The sequence below is a fragment of the Cebus imitator genome, unplaced genomic scaffold (genome assembly GCF_001604975.1).
Source record: "Cebus imitator isolate Cc_AM_T3 unplaced genomic scaffold, Cebus_imitator-1.0 Scaffold61, whole genome shotgun sequence".
Classification (NCBI taxonomy): domain Eukaryota; kingdom Metazoa; phylum Chordata; class Mammalia; order Primates; family Cebidae; genus Cebus; species Cebus imitator.
In genome coordinates this window covers 8059685-8077346 of record NW_016107376.1, presented here as the reverse complement: position 1 = coordinate 8077346, position 17662 = coordinate 8059685, and the positions used below count along the sequence as shown (strand labels likewise).

The 17662-nt window shown below is 46.0% G+C and overlaps 1 protein-coding gene across 2 annotated transcripts in view; it reads left to right on the top strand.

The window, feature by feature from the left end:
- The window catches only part of PROSER2 (proline and serine rich 2), a 103571-nt gene that overhangs the window by 13188 nt on the left and 72721 nt on the right, over positions 1-17662 (top strand). The window lies entirely within an intron of this gene.

Here is a 17662-nt window from a genome sequence, read left to right as displayed (position 1 = left end):
CTGACGTGCTGGCTGTTGTGGGCAGCTCAAGAATCCTGCAGGTCTGTGGGGCTACCTGCTGTCTGTTCCCCTTCGAGGGCCTGCTATGGAAGTCACTACCTTGTGGTTGCCAGCTCACCATGTAGAGGAGAGGGTGTTATCAACCCTCTGGGCCTTGGAGAAAGTAGCAAAGCCTTCTCACACACTTGACAAATGAAAGTAACAAACCCTTCTCACTTCTTGACAAATGAAAATCAAAAGTGGACTTTCCTGTTTCCTCATTAGCGCTACGCCCTCAAACCATGAACTCCCCCAGCCTCCAGGCTGGCTTCCAGGCCCTGAGCTGATGTGCACTCAGGGACTGCTATAAATTTTAATGGCTGCATGCCAGGCGTGGTGGCTCACATCTGTAATCCTAGCACTTTGAGAGGCTGAGGTGGGTGGATCACCTGAGGTCAGGAGTTCAAGACCAGCCTGGCCATCACGGTGAAACCCCATCTTAAAAAAAAAAAAAATTGTAATGGCTGCCTGTGCAGAAAGTAATCCAGAAAGAAAATCTGCTACCCACCCTGCAGTGTCATATAATTTATCCCCAGGCAAATATAAATTCTGGGTTTATTTGTATCTCTGCTTCCTTCCACCAGGATAGTGAATACAGATTTTCCGATACCACACATGAAAATTGCTTTTGGAAAGCCTATGTTCGTCTTTCCCTCTGCACTCTTTACTTCTTGGGGTAGCTGAGCTGAGCCCCACCCCATCAAGTTCAGGGGCTACGCAGTGAAATGGGTATTTATTTCTGTCCTCCTAGCTGAGAGATCTTTGGAGAGCTGGCGTGACCCTGGAAAACAAACAAATGAAGTAAATGAAAGAACACCAGCTCCCTGACTGATTCTACACCAGAGGCTTTAGGTCAGTTACCACACAAAAGCACATGGTGATTTAGTGAGCCTAAAACTGTGCCAGGCAGCCCTATGAAGTAGGTGGTCTTCGTCTTTTCTTTTCTTTTCTTTTTTAATTTTTAAAGAGATAGGGTTTTGCTCTGTCACCCAAGCTGGAGTGTAGTGTCATGACCATAGCTCATTGCAACCCCAGCCTACTGGGCTCAAGCGATCCTTCCACTTAAACCTCCCAAGAAGCTGGAACTACAGGTGCATGCCACCACACCTGGCTAATTTTTTATTTTTAGTAAAGACAGGGTCTCAGTATGTTGCCCAGGCTGGTCTCAAACTCGAGTTCAAATGATCCTCCTGCCTCGGCCTCCCACGGTGCTGGGATTACAGGTGTGAGCCACTGTGCCCACCCTAGAATCAGTTTGTTGATATCCACAAAGTAACTTGCTGGGATTTTAATAGGGATTGCACTGAATCTATAGACCAGGTTACCAGCCCAAGGAGGTGAGTCTGTGTCCAGATTTCTATGACAAAAAATGTTAGAAAGGTTGAAAAAAAATAGTACAACTGTCAGCCATAGCCACCATCTAGATTCAATTAACATGTCTCCATATTTGCTTTAGTGTGTATGTGTGTGTGTGTGTAAATAGTTTTTGGCTAAACAGTTCAAAAATAAGTTGTTGAAGTCATAATGCCTTAGTCCTAAATACTTTAGTATGTATCTTCTAAAACATAAGGATGTTCTCTCACATAGCTGTAATACTCTGTCTCAACCAAGAAAACTTAAAATAGCTCCTTAATATTAATTATCTAGTCCATGTTCAGATTTCCCCATTCGTTCCTAAAAAAGTTTTTTGAACCAAGATTCAATCAAGTTTCACACATTGCATTTGGTTGTTTAGTGCCTTTTAAAAAATGTGTTAGTGTTAAAAAATTCAGAACAGTCCAATGCACTTTTTTAATGACATTGGCTATTTAAAGTGACCAGGCCAGTTGTCTTGTAAATGTACAAGTTTTGGATTTGCCTATTTGTCATAGTAACACTTAACTATTTTCCCTATGTATTTTTTTCAGAAGTAAACCTTGATTAGTTTATGCCAAATTCTGTAATTCTATTTTCCAGTGGCTAGATTAAGAGTGAGCACATGATATAATTCCAGAAAGATGACTGGGAGGCTTCTTGAAAAAAAAAATACTCGCAGCCTGGGCAATGTGGCAAAACCCCAACTCTACAAAAATATGGAAAAAAAAATTAGCTGGGCATGGTGGTGTACACCTGTGGTCCCTGCTACTTGGGAGGCTGAGGAGGGAGGATCACTTGAGTCCAGGAGGTGAAGGCTACAGTGAGCAGAGATTGTACCACTGCACTCCAACCTGGGTGACAGAGCAAGACCCCATCTCAAAAAAAAAAAAAAAGAAAAAGAAAAAGAAAATCACTCAAGGAAGTTCAATTCATTATCTATTACTGTGTAACCCTATTGCCACAAACTTAACACCTTAAAATAACACCAGTTTTTGAATCTTACAGTTTCTGGGGTTCAGGAGTCCAGAGACAGTTTAGCTGGGTCCTCTGCTTCAGGGTCTCACAAAGATGGAATCCCAGGGTCAACCAGTACTGCAGTCTCATCGGAGGCTTGACTAGGGAAGGGTTCACTTCCATTCTCTAATGGCTGTGGGCTGCATTCAGTTCCTTGCAGGCTGCCAGACAGGGCCTCAGTGTCATGATGCCTGCTGAGCAGAAGCCACACCCAGCTGCCTGACATGTGGCTCTCTCCATGTGGCAGCTGACAACATGGAAGCCACTTCACCAAAGCCAGCAAGGGAGAGAGGGTCTCCTGGTGACATGGATGTTACAGTTGTATGTAACATGAGCACATATGTGTCATCACAGCAAGTCCATCACTTTTGCCATATGCCATTGGTGAGAAGCAAGTACCAGGTTCCACATCACACAAGGGATGACGCCAAGAGCTGGGGGGCTCATGAGGGCCACCCTAGAGGCTGTCCTCTATCGAAGTAATGGCTTCTCTCTGGAGTTGTGGCTGCAGGTATCTTGTACTCAGAAGAAGACAAGGCAGAGGGCAAAAGCCTTCCTAGTGAAGATGGCAGAATGGAAAGATGGGGAGAAGCCAAGCCTTCGATGATGTGACTGAACCACTCTATCTTTGGACTCCTCATTACATGAGGTAATCCTAATGGCTTAAGCCATTTGAAATGGAGTTTTCTGTATCTTCAACCTAAAGCATTCTCTATCATAGATGCTTTTGGTGGAGATAATAAAATCATAAATAATTAATGAACTCAAAGTAGAATGTCCCCAGATGCAAAGAGATAAATGATGCCATCTGAGTCGGGACCAAGTGGAGTTTCCTTCCAGCTGGAGAGCCGGAAGAAACTTCATGAAGCGCATTTTGAAGAATAGGAGAGGCTGGACCAGGAGAGGTGAGAGAGGACATCCCAAGGGGAGAAGGCAGTGGAAGACAGAGGTGAGAAGGGGTTGCTGGAGTGTTTGATACGTGATGGGCAGTGAGAGAAAATTACACTGGGGCCAGATTTCCAAGGCAAAATCCAGGGAGTTGAAGCCAACTGCTAACCAATGGGAAGCCACTTGAGATTTTTGATGGAGAGTTGGGATCAAAAGGGGGTTATCCCAATGTCTGAGAGGACTACTTTCCTCAACCCAACAGACAGGATGCTTGTGGCTTTATCATTTTGAAGTAAAAAGTGTCTGAGGTCAGGAGTTCGAGACCAGCCTGGCCAACTTGGTGAAACCTCATCTTTACTAAAAATACAAAAAATTAGCCAGGCATAGTGATAGCTAGACTACAGTCCCAGATACTTGGGAGGCTGAGGCAGGAAATTCAAATGTATATACATATTGATAATGTATATTTGATAATCTGAATGAAATAGATGCTTTCCTGGGGGAATAAATTCTAACTTTGGTTGGTACAAGAAGAATTAGAAAATACAAATAGGGGCGGGTGCTGTGGCTCAAGCCTGTAATCCCAGCACTTTGGGAGGCCAAGGCGGGTGGATTACGAGGTCAAGAGATCAAGACCATCCTGGTCAACATGGTGAAACCCCGTCTCTACTAAAAATACAAAACATTAGCTGGGCATGGTGGTGTGTGCCTGTAATCCCAGCTACTCAGGAGGCTGAGGCAGGAGAATTGCCTGAACCCAGGAGGCGGAGGTTGCAGTGAGCCGAGATCGTGCCATTGCACTCCAGCCTGGGTAACATGAGTGAAACTCCATCTCAAAAAAAAAAAAAAAAGACCAATATCATAGAGGAAGTGTGTCAAAGCAATGCAAAACACGAGGCCTCGCTTCTCTTAACAGTAAGTTCTAGAAAACGTTTATGAAACAGGCAAAAGCACATGATAAAAGCAGGTCATGTAATTCACTGCATTATGTTGGTATTATCTCTTGAGTAAGAGAGTGGGGATATGGGTGGAGAAAAGGGCTTCCACTCTTATATATCATTTGGATGATGGACTACTCTGGGTGAAGGAATTACTGTTGCTTTTTTTCAAAATAATAGCTTTATTGAGATACAATTCAAATACCATATAATGTACCCACCTAAAGTATACAATTCAGTGATTTTTAATTTATTTACAGAGCTATGTAATTTACCACAATCAATTTTAGAATATTATGGCTGGGCGTGATGACTTAACGCCTGTAATCCCAGCACTTTGGGAGGCCAAGTGAGGTCAGGAGTTTGAGACCAGCCTGGCCAACATGGTGAAATGCCATCTCTACTAAAAATACAAAAAGCTGAGCGTGGTGGCATGCGCCTGTAGTCCCCGCTACTTGAGAGGCTGAGATATGAGAATTACTTGAACCCAGGAGGTGGAGATTGCAGTGAGCCAGGATCTCCAGCCTGGGTGATAGAGCGAGACTCTGTCTCAAAAAAAAAAAAGTAGAACATTTTCATCACCCCCAAAAGAAACCCTGTCCCCATGACCAGTCTCTGCCCATTTCCTCCCACGCCACACAGCAGCAGGCAACCACTCATCTACTCTCCGTCTCTGTAAATTTACCTAATCTGGACATTTCACATAAACAGGATTATGCCATAAATGTCCTTTTGTGCCTGACTTCTTTCACTTGGCATAATGCTCAAGATTCATCCATGTGGGAGCATGTCTGCACACTTTATTCCTTTTTATTGCTGAATCCTATTTGCTTGTGTGGCTATTCCTGATTTTATTATTAATCGGTTGTTGGGCATTTGGATTGTTTCCATTTTTTGGCTCCTGTGAGTAATGCTGCTGCGAACCGCCATGTATAGGTTTCTGTGTGGTTGTAAGTTCTGCCTTCTCTGGAATAAATACCTAGGAGTAGATACATTGGGTCATAGGGTGACTCGGTGTTTAACATTTTCAGGAACCCTCAGACTGTTTTCCAAAGTGGCTATACTAGTACTTGCTATTTTCTTTATGTGCTTAAATGTTTACATTTTTCTCAAATTAAATAGATACCATTTCTACACCCAAATTAAACAGATACCATTTCTACTGTTTTTTACGGGTGTTTTGTTTGTTTGTTTGTTTGTTGGTGATATCAAAGCTCCAGAATGCTCAGGGAAGGTAAAGACCAAGAGGAATCGTGGATGAATTAAATAGTTAACAACTAAAAGCCAACCGTTCTCAGATTGAAGCTGAGAAACAGGAAGCATCTGCTAATAGACCCACATCTCTCAGGCCAGTGTTTCCCAGCCTAGGGCTCCAATTCTGATGCACACACAACCTTAGGTGGCACAGAGGAGAAGCTTTTTAAAAAACATTTTCTGAATATTCTAACACAATCAGAAAAATCAACTAACAATCAAACTCATGATTATACAGCTCTAACTTCCTGCAAATGAGGTTTTTATAAGTGGGTCAATTTAAGGGAAAAAGTATAAATAAAAATATAAGCATTAAAATATATGACCAAAATATCATGAAGGTGACATGCAAAGACCTGAAGTTTGAGAAACACTGTCCTTGGGATAGTATTTTAATAAAGAATTCCTGAATCTAACAAAGTCTTTTTTTTTTTTTTTTTGAGGCAGAGTTTGTCACCCAGGCTGGAGTGCAGTGGCTCACTGCATCCTCTGCCCCCAGGCTTTAAGGAATTCTAGTGCCTCAGCCTTACAAGTAGCTGGGACTGCAGGCATGTACTACCTACACCCTGCTGATTTTTTTATTTTTAGTAGAGATGGGGTTTTGCCATGTTGGTCTCGAACTCCTGACCTCAAGTGATCCAACTGCCTCAGCCTCCCAAAGTGCTGAGATTCCAGGTATTTCCAGGTGTGAGCCATCGCCCAGCCAGTCCTGGTACCAAGCTCAGGCCCCCTGACCAAAGGCTGGAGTGGCCTCTGTGGACACCCCCCAACAACTACCTGCATGAGCTGCCCCATACCTGTTCTAGGATTCTGGAATTGCATTTAGCAGCATTCAGGGAACAGGCAGAGCAGGTATATTTTCCAAAAACTCCCCTCCAGAGGCGCCTGGAGAAGGGATTTATGAGCCGCTGCATCTCCGATTCCTTCTTTGGCATTTATTGGCTTTTTGATGAATGTTAGGGCAATTTTTCTGTCAACAGCTTCTCATTAGGGGCCTGATGATGTTCTTTCTGACCATTATTTTACTCAATATCATGCCTGGTCACTGTGAGGAGAAGAGGTTCCACTTAGAAACCATCCATCTTCACAACAGCAAAGGCCGGGATAATCCCACTCCAATAGTCCTCTGTGCTGACAGCTGCCCCGGGGCACATGTAATCATTCAGACAAATGCTGGGCCCTAATTAAGGGCTTGTCAGCAGACATCATGCCGTGCCATTCTCTTAAAGACCCGTTTCAAGTTTGATTCTATTTCTTTTTAAAATAAGTTATAGGGAACTTGTTGGTGAAGTAATCGCCAGGATTTACCTTTTAGAGATGACAGATGCTTACGACAATGACAAGCCTGCCTCGGAAGAGTCAGGAGCTAGCTGGTGCCAGAAGGAAGTGTCCAGTTGCCTTAATGGGCTGTTTATTTCAGCTCTCAGAGGCACTGTCTTAAAACAGTGGTGCAGGAAAGCATGCAGAGGGGATTCCTGAAGTCTGTAACACTCTTTGGCATCAACATCAACTCTTCTCAATGTCAGTATCATCAATTCTTTCTTTTTGTTTAGAGACAGGGTCTTGCTTTGTCACCCAGGTTGGAGTGCAGTGGCATCATCACTGTAGCCTCGACCTCCCAGGCTCAAGCGATCCTCCCACCTCAGCCTCCTGAGTAGCTGAGACTGCAGAGGCACACTACCGTGGCCTCCTAATTTTCTTATTTTTTGTAGAGGCGGGGTTTCACCATGTTGCCCAGGCTGGTCTCAAACTTCTGGGCTCAGACTATCTGCCCACCTCAGCCTCCCAAAGTGCTGGCATTACAGGTATCATCAATTCTCTCTCTTTTTTTTTTTTTTTTTTTTTTGAGACAGATTTTCACTTTTGTTGCCCAGGCTGGCATGCAATTGCGCAATCTCGGCTCACCATGACCTCCACCTCCTTGGTTCAAGCGATTCTCTTGCCTCAGCTTCCCAAGTAGCTGGGATTACAGGCATGTGCCAGCATGCCCAGCTAATTTTTGTACTTTTAATAGAGATGGGTTTCGCCAGGTTGGCCAGGCTGGTTTCGAACTCAAATGATCCACCGGCCTTGGCCTCCCAAAGTGCGGGGATTGCAGGATGAGCCACCGCCCCCAGCCTAGAGTGGCACATTTTCAAAGACATTTTGATTATAAACAACTTTAAACATATGGAAAATTCAAAAGTTTAATGAATCACCACTTATACCTTACCCTGCTTGAATAATTCTCAATTTATGGCCAACCTTGGCTCATGCTTCCTCACTCTCTAAACTATTTTGAAGTGAATCCCAGACCACATTTTAATGTTATTTTTACAAGAGTATACTAACTTTTTTTTTTTTTTTTAGATAGTCTCGCTCTGTCGCCCAGGCTGGAGTGCAGTGGTGCAATCTTGGCCCACTGCAGCCTGTGCCTCCCTGATTCAAGCGATTTTCCTGCCTCAGCCTCCCAAGTAGCTGGGACTACAGGCACGCGCTGCCATGCCGGGCTAATGTCAGTATTTTTAGTAGAGATGAGCTTTCACCATGTTTGCCGGGATGGTCTTGATCTCCTGACCTCGTGATCCATCCACCTCAGCCTCCCAAAGTGCTGGGATTACAGGGTGAGCCACGGCGCCCAGCCAAGGATACTAACTCTTGACCACTCCTCAAGTCTAGCTTAATGATAAGTTTCTCCCAGAACACAGTTCCCCAAAGGGCCGCTTGTTGAGACCTTGAGACGTTCAAATTATGTCATTGTTTTGAGAGTAATTTTGGCTAAGGATCTGGGAGACTCCTTCTGCCAGGAACCCAGGTAAGTTCTGTTTTATAGGTCAGCAAGTGAAAGATTCAGGACCTTTAATAAGTCAAAGAGTTTTCAGCAAAGACAGTTTATTTTTCGATCAAGCAGCATCAAGTAATAATCCTATTATCTGGTTTCTCAGCCCTATGAGGATGAGATCTATCCATGGACACCATCTGATCATGGCTTCTCTTCCAAGTGACATTGTCTCTTTCTTTAATACCTAAGAAGATTCACATCAATAACATTCAGTTAGAACTTTGCCTGTGTCAAGGTAGCCAGATCACCTGCAGTCAGGAGCTCGAGACCAGCCTGGCTAACGTGGTGAAACCCCGTCTCTACTAAAAATACAAAAAATTAGCTGGGTGTGGTGGTGCATGCCTATAATCCCAGCCACTTGGGAGGCTGAGGCAGGAGAATTGCTTGAACCTCGGAGGCAGATGTTGCAGTGAGCTGAGCTCGTGCTGTTGCACTCCAGCCTGGGCAACAAAAGGGAAACTCCATCTCAAAAAAAAAAAAGAAAGAAAGAAAAGAAAAGTGAAGTGAAGTGATGTCTAACCAGCAACAAGCTGGGCATCCTGTGGCCCAGTCAAGTTGTCACATAAAATGAACTGTCACAGTATCTATACTGGTAGAGGCACAGCCCAGCCCTGGAAAGAGACACACAAGGTAGATAGCGGCACTCACCTCTGAGGAGCACACCCCTGAGTTCTGGAGCTGAAATGACCCATTGGAGCGCCTCCATATTGGACCGGAATGGCCAGGCCTTCATCCCCAGCCTCTGCCAGTCATGGATGAAGGCTGTGCTGGGAGGGGCACACACCTGGCCCAGCTGGCTCCCTGGCGTGGAGACAATCCCTGAGGTGTGGCAGCTGAGGCAGCATCTGGGCTCACAAGTCCTCCCCTGGAAAAGGCATCGGTATACCCCTCAAAGTAACAAAAAATGTGCCCATGATACATGGAGAGATGTTTAGAGAGAAGAAAAGCAGAACACATATTTTTTTTTTTGGAGGGGAGGGACAGAGTCTTACTCTGTCGCCCAGGCTGGAGTGCAAAGGCATAATCTCCGCTCACTGCAACCTCCTCCTCCTAAGTTCAAGTGATTCTCCTGCCTCAGCCTCCCAAGTAGCTGGGATTACAGGTGCCCACCACCATGCCCGGCTAATTTTTATATTTTTAGTAGAGATGGGGTTTTACCATGTTGCCCAGGCTGGTCTCAAACTCCTGACCTCAGGTGATCCACCTATCCCGGCCTCCCAAAGTGCTGGGATTACAGGCATGAGCCACCTCACCTGGCCAGCAGAACACATTTTTATCTATAGTATAATAATGATTATGTGAAACAAATTTTTAAAAAACAATTTTAAAATGTTTTTATTTTCGTAGAAAAAAAATTCCATAATTTTATGTATTTATTTTTTATTTTAGAGATAGGGTCTCACTCTGTCACCAGTCTAGAGTGCAGTGGTGCAATCACAGCTCACTGCAGCCTCACCCTCCTGGGCTCAAGCGATCTTCCTGCCTCAGCCTCCCGAGTAGCTGGGAATACAGCCACCCACCACCATACCTGGCTAATTTTTGTATTTTTAGTAGAGACGGGGTTTCATCACGTTGGCCAGGCTGGTCTGGAACTCCCAACCTCGGTGATCAGCCCTCCTTGGCCTCCCAAAGTGCGGGAGTTACAGGTGTAAGCCATCATGCCCAGCCATGGCCTATAATTCTTAAGCAATCAAACATCTGAAAAGCACCCCCTAGGATCTGCTTCCATTGTTTCTCTCATTAAGCTTTGCTCTTGTTTCATGACTTCTGTGCTTATAGAGAAGGAACAGGAATAACTAATCATTATCAAATAACATCTGAATGTATAAGGTACCACACCAGAAGGAAATTGGTCATATAAGCCATATACTCTCCACCCAATCACATGTTCAAAGGAAAAAGTCAGTGGTCGGAGAATGACCTGCAACAATTACTTCTTTTCTCAACACTCAATGCAGCAGTTATAAAATTCTCCAGCAGAGGGCAGTGGGTATTTATCTCTAGGTGGAAAAATTAGTCGCGTGACTCGCTGCTAGTTCTTTAGTCGGGAAAAGCATTTTGGCTTTTCAGTCCTGAAACTAAGAGTAACTCGTCTAGCAGCTTATATAGCAGTTAGCTAGATGTCAGTTCAGCTGAGACAGTGGAGAGAAAGAAGTTCACAAATGTAATTGTTTGCTTTTTATTTTTTGAAATAGAGCCTGCGGACCTCAGAGCACCCCGCGAAGATTGCTGATGGTTCACCCCTGGGGTCTGGGGCAGGGTTGCTCCACCTTGGCCCCGTGGACCTTTCAGGCCAGATGGTTTTTTGTTGTGGGGGCTGTCCCGGGCCTGGCAGGATGTTGAGCAGCACCCCCGGCCTCTCCCCCGCCAGCCATGACACCCACAAATGTCTCCAGACACTGAGAAACGTCCCCTAGGAGAGAAAAGCAAAATCCCCGCAGGTGAGACCAAGAAAAGCAAAATCCCCGCAGGTGAGACCATTGTCCTAGATGACGATCTGTGCCGGTGAGTTTATTGTTAAACACTGCATACCCTGCAAGTGATGCCAGAGTCCCACTTTATTCCTGCCTGGAGCTGTTTTGGGGAATTCTCAAGCCCTGAGCTGCTCACATAACTCAGATGCAATCAATCACATGTGTTCTAAACCCAAGGCCACCTCAGGGCAGAATCAGCACGTGGAAGCTTCCCTGACAACACCCCACTCTCAGGAAGCTCGAGGGAGCAATGGGTGTGTGACTCCGGATGTCCTGGCACAGGAGACAGCCTCTTAATAAGATTCTCCCTCGGACATTTCTGTACTCAACCCCCCAGTTCGTGGGGCAGATGAACTCTATCACCTTCCTTCAATCCAGCCCTCGCTGTCCCGCCCACAGGGCACCTTCAAGTTCCTCCAGTACATTCCATTGTAAGAAGCTCAGCAAAGTCTCTCCCCCACTACCACCTGCCCCATTCAAAGAAGTTTCTGGCTCACACGGAAGCTTTCTCTGGATTTAATTTCTCTGTATTTCTCTCATTTGTATAGCTAAGGATACTAAGTGATTGTCCCCACATCTCACAGACAACACCTGATGCCTGAGTCTAAGGAAGGAGACCCAGGCATCTGGGATCACCTCCCCCTTGACCTCCACACTGCATTTCAACAGAAGAAAAGACTGTGTCCTAAACCACCTTCCTATAGATAGCAGGCGTGATATGGGGGAATCTCTCCAGAAGACACTGTTTTTACTTAAATAAGATCAAACCCCCACCCCACTCCTCCATTTGGAGATCAGAAACATTTCATATGTGATTTCTAAAGCTGTAAACCTTAGACCCTTTCACTTGTAATTTTTAAGGCTGTAAACCTAAGATCCCTTCACGTGTAATATCTAGAGTGTAAGCCTATATAAAGGCAGAGCTTCTCTTTGTTAGGGGAGCTTGGCCATTTGGACAAAACATAAAGCCTTGCTCCCAGGCTGTAATAATAAAATCCCTTATTCCTTTTCTAGTTCGGGGTCAGAGAGGTCTGTTTCTCGAGGCCACTCCTGCTTCAAGTCCTGCTAGTATTTCAAGCAGGATTCAGGCACCAGAAGCAGGGAGCTGGCCTCTGCCTGGGGAAACTTCCCCGCAGGCACTGAGGCACAGCACTCAGGGCTCCTGATACTTTCATGGGCTCATGAAGATGTTTTCATGTTTCTTTCTTTTCCAATCAGAAGAATGCAGTCGTCAAAAGATTATTTTAATTTTTTTTTTTTTTGAGACCAAGTCTCGCCCTGGTGCCCGTTCTGGAGTACAGTGGCGTGATCTTGGCTCACTGCAACCTCCACCTCCCAGGTGCAAGCAATTCTCCTGCCTCAGCCTCCTGAGTAGCTGGGACTACAGGCACACGCAACCACACCTGGATAATTGTTTGTATCTTTAGTAGAGACGGGGTTTCACTATGTTGGCCAGGCTGGTCTCGAACTCCTGACCTTGTGATCCACCTGCCTTGGACTCCCAAATTGCTGGGATTACAGGTGTGAGCCACTGCACCCAGCCATTTTTAATTTTTTTAATGGAAGAAGGAGTCCTTGAAGGCAAAGTTTCTCAGAGCCCACTAAAGTCACCCTTCAGCCCTGATGATTGTGCTGCGCTGCCTTTTGGGTGAGGGTCTAGACGATATACACACACTTCATACAAGCCGGGTCTTGGATGGTTAAATACCTGTATAGAGCTAACCTCAACACTAGGGGAAAACCAGGTGAAAGGTGGCAATATACAGGTCTTCTCTATGATGAGGTCCATGGCATCATTTCCATACATTCATTTATTCATTCATTAAACATTCAAATAGCCAGGCATACATTTAAAAAAAAGATTAAAAATATCAATATGTTGCTAAACTTTGGGTCTAAATAATACATTAATTCCAAATCATGAAAAAGGGAGAATTGGTTTTGATTCTATGCTAAATTCTTAAGCCACCACAGCTACTTTTCCAGCACTGGATTGGCAGGGGAAGGGAAGAAGTCAAGCTCCTTTCTTTCCTCATTTCACTGCACCCTCTCCGTGACAACTAGAGGTGAGGGACATCTTAGCTTGGGCTGTCAAAACAAAATAACATAGACTGGGTGACTAGAACAACAGATGTTTATTTTCTCACAGTTCTAGAGGCTGAAAGTCCAAGATCAAGGTGCCAGTGTGGTTGGCGTCTGGCAAGGGCTGTTGTGCAGGCTTGCGGCTGGCCGCCTTCTCCTGTGTCCTCCCGTGTTAGAGGGTTCACTGATGTCTCTTCCTCTTCTTGTAAGGATGCTAGTATTATGGGGTCAAGGCTCCACTCTTTTAACCTCATTTAACCATAACCATCTCCTGAAAGGCCCCATTTCCAACACAGCCACATGGGGGCTCAGGGCTTCAACTTAACGAATTTGGGGCAGGACCCAATTCAGTCCATAGGAGGTGAATTGGCCAAACAATGGCATATTTTTAGCCTTTAATTGCAAGGCTAGTCCAAACAAACAATCAAGGAGGAAGGGTGGAGTCTTTTGAGTATTCTTTGCTAAACCTCACCTCCTAGCTGATTTTTTGCTCCAATGACTGGAGAATATGATGTCGTGATAGCCTGATGGCCGTCAGTCCTCCAATAGATGGAGCTAGTGAGTAACAGTGGTCATTTGTTTGTGGTGAGGTGGATATTTGGAGTTTGGTTCAGTTTCTTGGTTTGGATTTGCATTTGGTTTTCTCTTCTTCTTTCCTACCTGGAGAATAGGAAGAGGAACAATTCCTGCCTAGAAAAGATGACAGGTTTTGTTTTGTTTTGTTTTTTGAGATAGAGTCTTGCTCTGTCGCCCAGGCTGGAGTGCAGTGACATGATCTTGGCTCATTGCATCCTCCGCCTCCTGGGTTCAAGCGATTCTCCTGCCTTAGCCTCCCGAGTAGCTGGGATTACAGGTGCACACCACCATGCATAGCTAACTTAGTATTTTTAGTAGAGATGAGGTTTCACCATGTTGGCCAGGTTGGTCTCGAACTCCTGACCTCAGGGGATCCACCCACCTGGGCCTCCCAAAGTGCTGGGATATGTGAACCACTGCACCCAACCTCGATGGCAAATTAATTTCCTAGGAAAAAAATGTCATCTGCACTGACTCTTGCATTCAGCAGCTCAGTCATGTCTGCCATCGCTTAACTGTATCTCTCTGCAGTTGACTCTGACTTTAAATAGTACATTGAGTGAAGATATGAATAATAAGGCTTCTTAAAAATGTATTTGGTAGGGCACAAAAGTACACTGCTAATTGCATTTTGTTTGGGCTGATCTTGAACTTCTATTCCCTGAACACACCTTCCCTCTTGCCTGAAAGCCCTCTCCCTTCTGATGTTCGAGTTCCTAATTTCTTGACATTCAGAGCTGAGATATTTAATCTGGGACAGCCCTTGCCTAGTGGCCCAGTGTGAAGTCACTGGGTCACCCCATCAAATTTATCACTCATTAGGCTCAGGACAGCCAGGATCATAGAGCTATGGTGGCAGCATAGGGCTGTGGTGGTTTGAATTTCTCAGGTGGGGTAGAAGGTCTAGGAGACAGTGGGACTGGCAAGTGGTGTGGACATGAAGGTCGCTGGGGGTAAGGAGTTCAGGGTTATGAACTGGATTGTCTTTACAGATGGTATCCTAGGACTGAGGCAGGAATGGAAGTGGAAAGAATGAATCAGGCCCCCATGAAAGAGGACAGCCAAGCAGGTGGAAGAATCTTAGGGGGAAGCAGGAAGCATCCTTCGGGGAGGAGGTGGAGGAGGAAGAGAAAAGCCTCCTGTATCTCATCACATGCCAAAGCTAGATGTTAAAAAGAAAAATGTTCTTTTTTTTTTTTTTTTAAATGAAAGGAATGACAAAGCAAGAATTCAGGACTGCGACTGCGCCACTGCTCTACAGCCTGGGCGACAGAGTGAAACTCCATCTCAAAAATATAAAAAATAATAAAAAATAAAAGGAATGCTTTGGAAGTCACACTTACAAAGAAGATGCAAGAACCCCTGTTGCCTTTTCCTAGACCCCAAGGTGTGGAAGAAAATACCATGTCCTTCTTCTGGAAGGGCTGCACAGGGAGCCCATCCTCAGGGAAGAAGAGAGTTTCTTTCCTACCAAGAAGGTGGAGGGAGCCCAGAATTAGCATGGGAACACCCAGAAGGTAAACTGAGGCCCAGGAAATATTAAAGAGATTATTTGAGCAAACAGTGATTGTGAATCAGGCCTCTCCAGGTGGTTTGAGGTCTGAGGGAGGAGCTCCCTGGGGTGAACGCAGAAGCAGACAGTGCACTGATCCGTCACAGTGGAGCAGAGCCTGAGATGCGTGTCCCAGCACGTGGTCCCTAGTTAAAGGCAGCAGGCAGTTTCTGATGGGCCCAGAATGTGGCCCTTGCCGGGCGCGGTGGCTCACGCCTGTAATCCCAGCACTTTGGGAGGCCGAGGCGGGTGGATCACGAGGTCAAGAGATCGAGACCATCCTGGTCAACATGGTGAAACCCCGTCTCTACTAAAACTACAAAAAATTAGCTGGGCATGGTGGCGCATGCCTGTAATCCCAGCTACTCAGGAGGCTGAGGCAGGAGAATTGCCTGAACCCAGGAGGCAGAGGCTGCGGTGAGCCGAGATCGCGCCATTGCACTCCAGCCTGGGTAACAAGAGTGAAACTCCGTCTCAAAAAACAAACAAACAGAATGTGGCCCTGAACGCTGACTTGGGTTTGTGTTTGCTGACATAGAAACCAGGGCCCTGGTGCAGCCGGTCTCAGACCCCCAATTAGTTATTCCAACAGAATGTTAGAAAGACTTCGGAGAAAGGGGCTGAGCACGTGGACAGGGCTGGGGGGGCAGCAAGGCTGGGGGGCAGCAAGGCTGGGGGGGCAGCAAGGCTGGGGGGGCAGCAAGGCTGGGGGGGCAGCAAGGCTGGGGGAGCAAAGCTGCGGGGACAGCAAGGCTGGGGCAGTTTGGTGCCCTGCCCAGGTGCACCTGGTTCTGAGAGACAGTGATAGAGGAACACAGAGACACAGAGACAGGTCCCACCTGCTGCACCAGCCGAGCTCACACCCTGGTACAGAGCTGCACCTGCTCAGAGGAGGGAACGTCGTGAGCCCGGGGCCTTTGCCCAGAAGGTCAGCTCTTGAACACCAGCCGGTCCCCTCCATGTAGCCAGCAACACGGAGTTTCCCCACTCTCCGCCCAGATGCAGGGGACTGACAGCGAGAGGAACCGGAGAAGGCGCAAAGAGGGATCCCAGGCTGGAGAGGATGAGCAGTGTGGGGCAGTGGGCGTAAGCTGGAGAACCCAACCTTATTAGTAGGACGTGAGCGACTTGCTGCAAACTCAGAATGTCCCCAGCAGCCTGGTGCCCCGTGGCCGAGTTCTGGCCGCCCTGAGCAGGGTTGGCTTCGGAAGGACACAAAGGAGCAATGGGAGGAGTCAAAGGACCCTGGAATAGTCAAAGGACAAGCGAAAAAATCCCACCTTCTCTCAACTTCACCTATTCTGACAGCAGAGAAATATGTGAACCTGTGACTCCTCAAGCAATTTTGATTTGTATTCATGTATTTATTCTGGAGACGATCTGGCTCTGTTGCCCAGGCTGGAGTACAGGGGCATGATCGCAGCTCCCTGCAGCCTCCACTTCCAAGACTCATGGTCCCCAAACCTCAGGCTCCTGAGTAGCTAGGACTGCAGGCATCTGCCACCACACCCAACCAATTTTTTTTTCCACTTTTTAGAGACAGGATTTTACTATGTTGCCCACAGTGGTCTCTTTTGAATGAAAGCAACCCTCCCTGCTCAGCCCCCCAAAGTGTTGAGATGACTGGCATGAGCCACCGCACCCAGCCTTCCTCAAGCTATTTGAAACAGGTAGAGGAAACAGAGGGCTTATTAATTTCAGAAATAAATGATTTAATTGGATTACAATATGTCGAGAGCTAACACCACATAACTCTACACAACACTAACAATAATTATTTTTATTGTGATTAGAGAATGATTATGTATTTTCCTCATAAAACTTTGTGGAGGGAAGGCATTGCAGAAAACAAAAAGTAGTATTAAGGCCCTGGAATACTGTCTTCACTTTGGCAGCTCAAATACAAGCCTCACTGCTTGTCAAAATTTCTCTCTGGAACAATTCATATTAGAACCACCTGGAATGTCCCAGGCCCACTCTGCTGCAGTAGAATCTCTGGGTTGGAGGAATACAGGAATTTCCATTTTTATTTTGTTTATTTATTTGAGACTGAGTCTTGGTCTGTTGCCAGGCTGGAGTGCAGTGGCGCGATCTCGGCCCACTGCAACCTTCACCTCCTAGGTTCAAACAATTCTCCTGCCTCAGCCTCCCAAATTGCTGGGACTACAGGTGCATGCCACCATGCCCAGCTAATTCTTGCATTTTTAGTAGAGTTTCACCATGTTAGCCAGGATAGTCTTGATCTCTTGGCCTTGTGATCCACCCACCTCGGCCTCCCAAAGTGCTGGATACAGGCGTGAGCCACTGTGCCCACTGGAATTTGCATTTTTATTTATTTATTTTTTTTTTTAAAGACGGGGTTTCACCATGTTGGTCAGGCTGGTCTTGAACTCCTGACCTCAGGTGATCCACCCGCCTTGGCCTCCAAAGTGTTTGGATTACAGGCATGAGCCACCGCGCCCGGCCGGAATTTGCATTTTTAACAAGCTCCTCCTTGATGCTTAGTATAGCAGTACTAAGGAGAGAAAAAATACACACACACACACACACACACACACGCTTTCATTTTGCTCTATGTAGTCCTTCATGAAGTGATCAAGGGAAAAAACTTTGCTGTACCGCACAAATTCACGTTTAATAATCCTCCTCCAGTTCTGGGTTTGTTTTG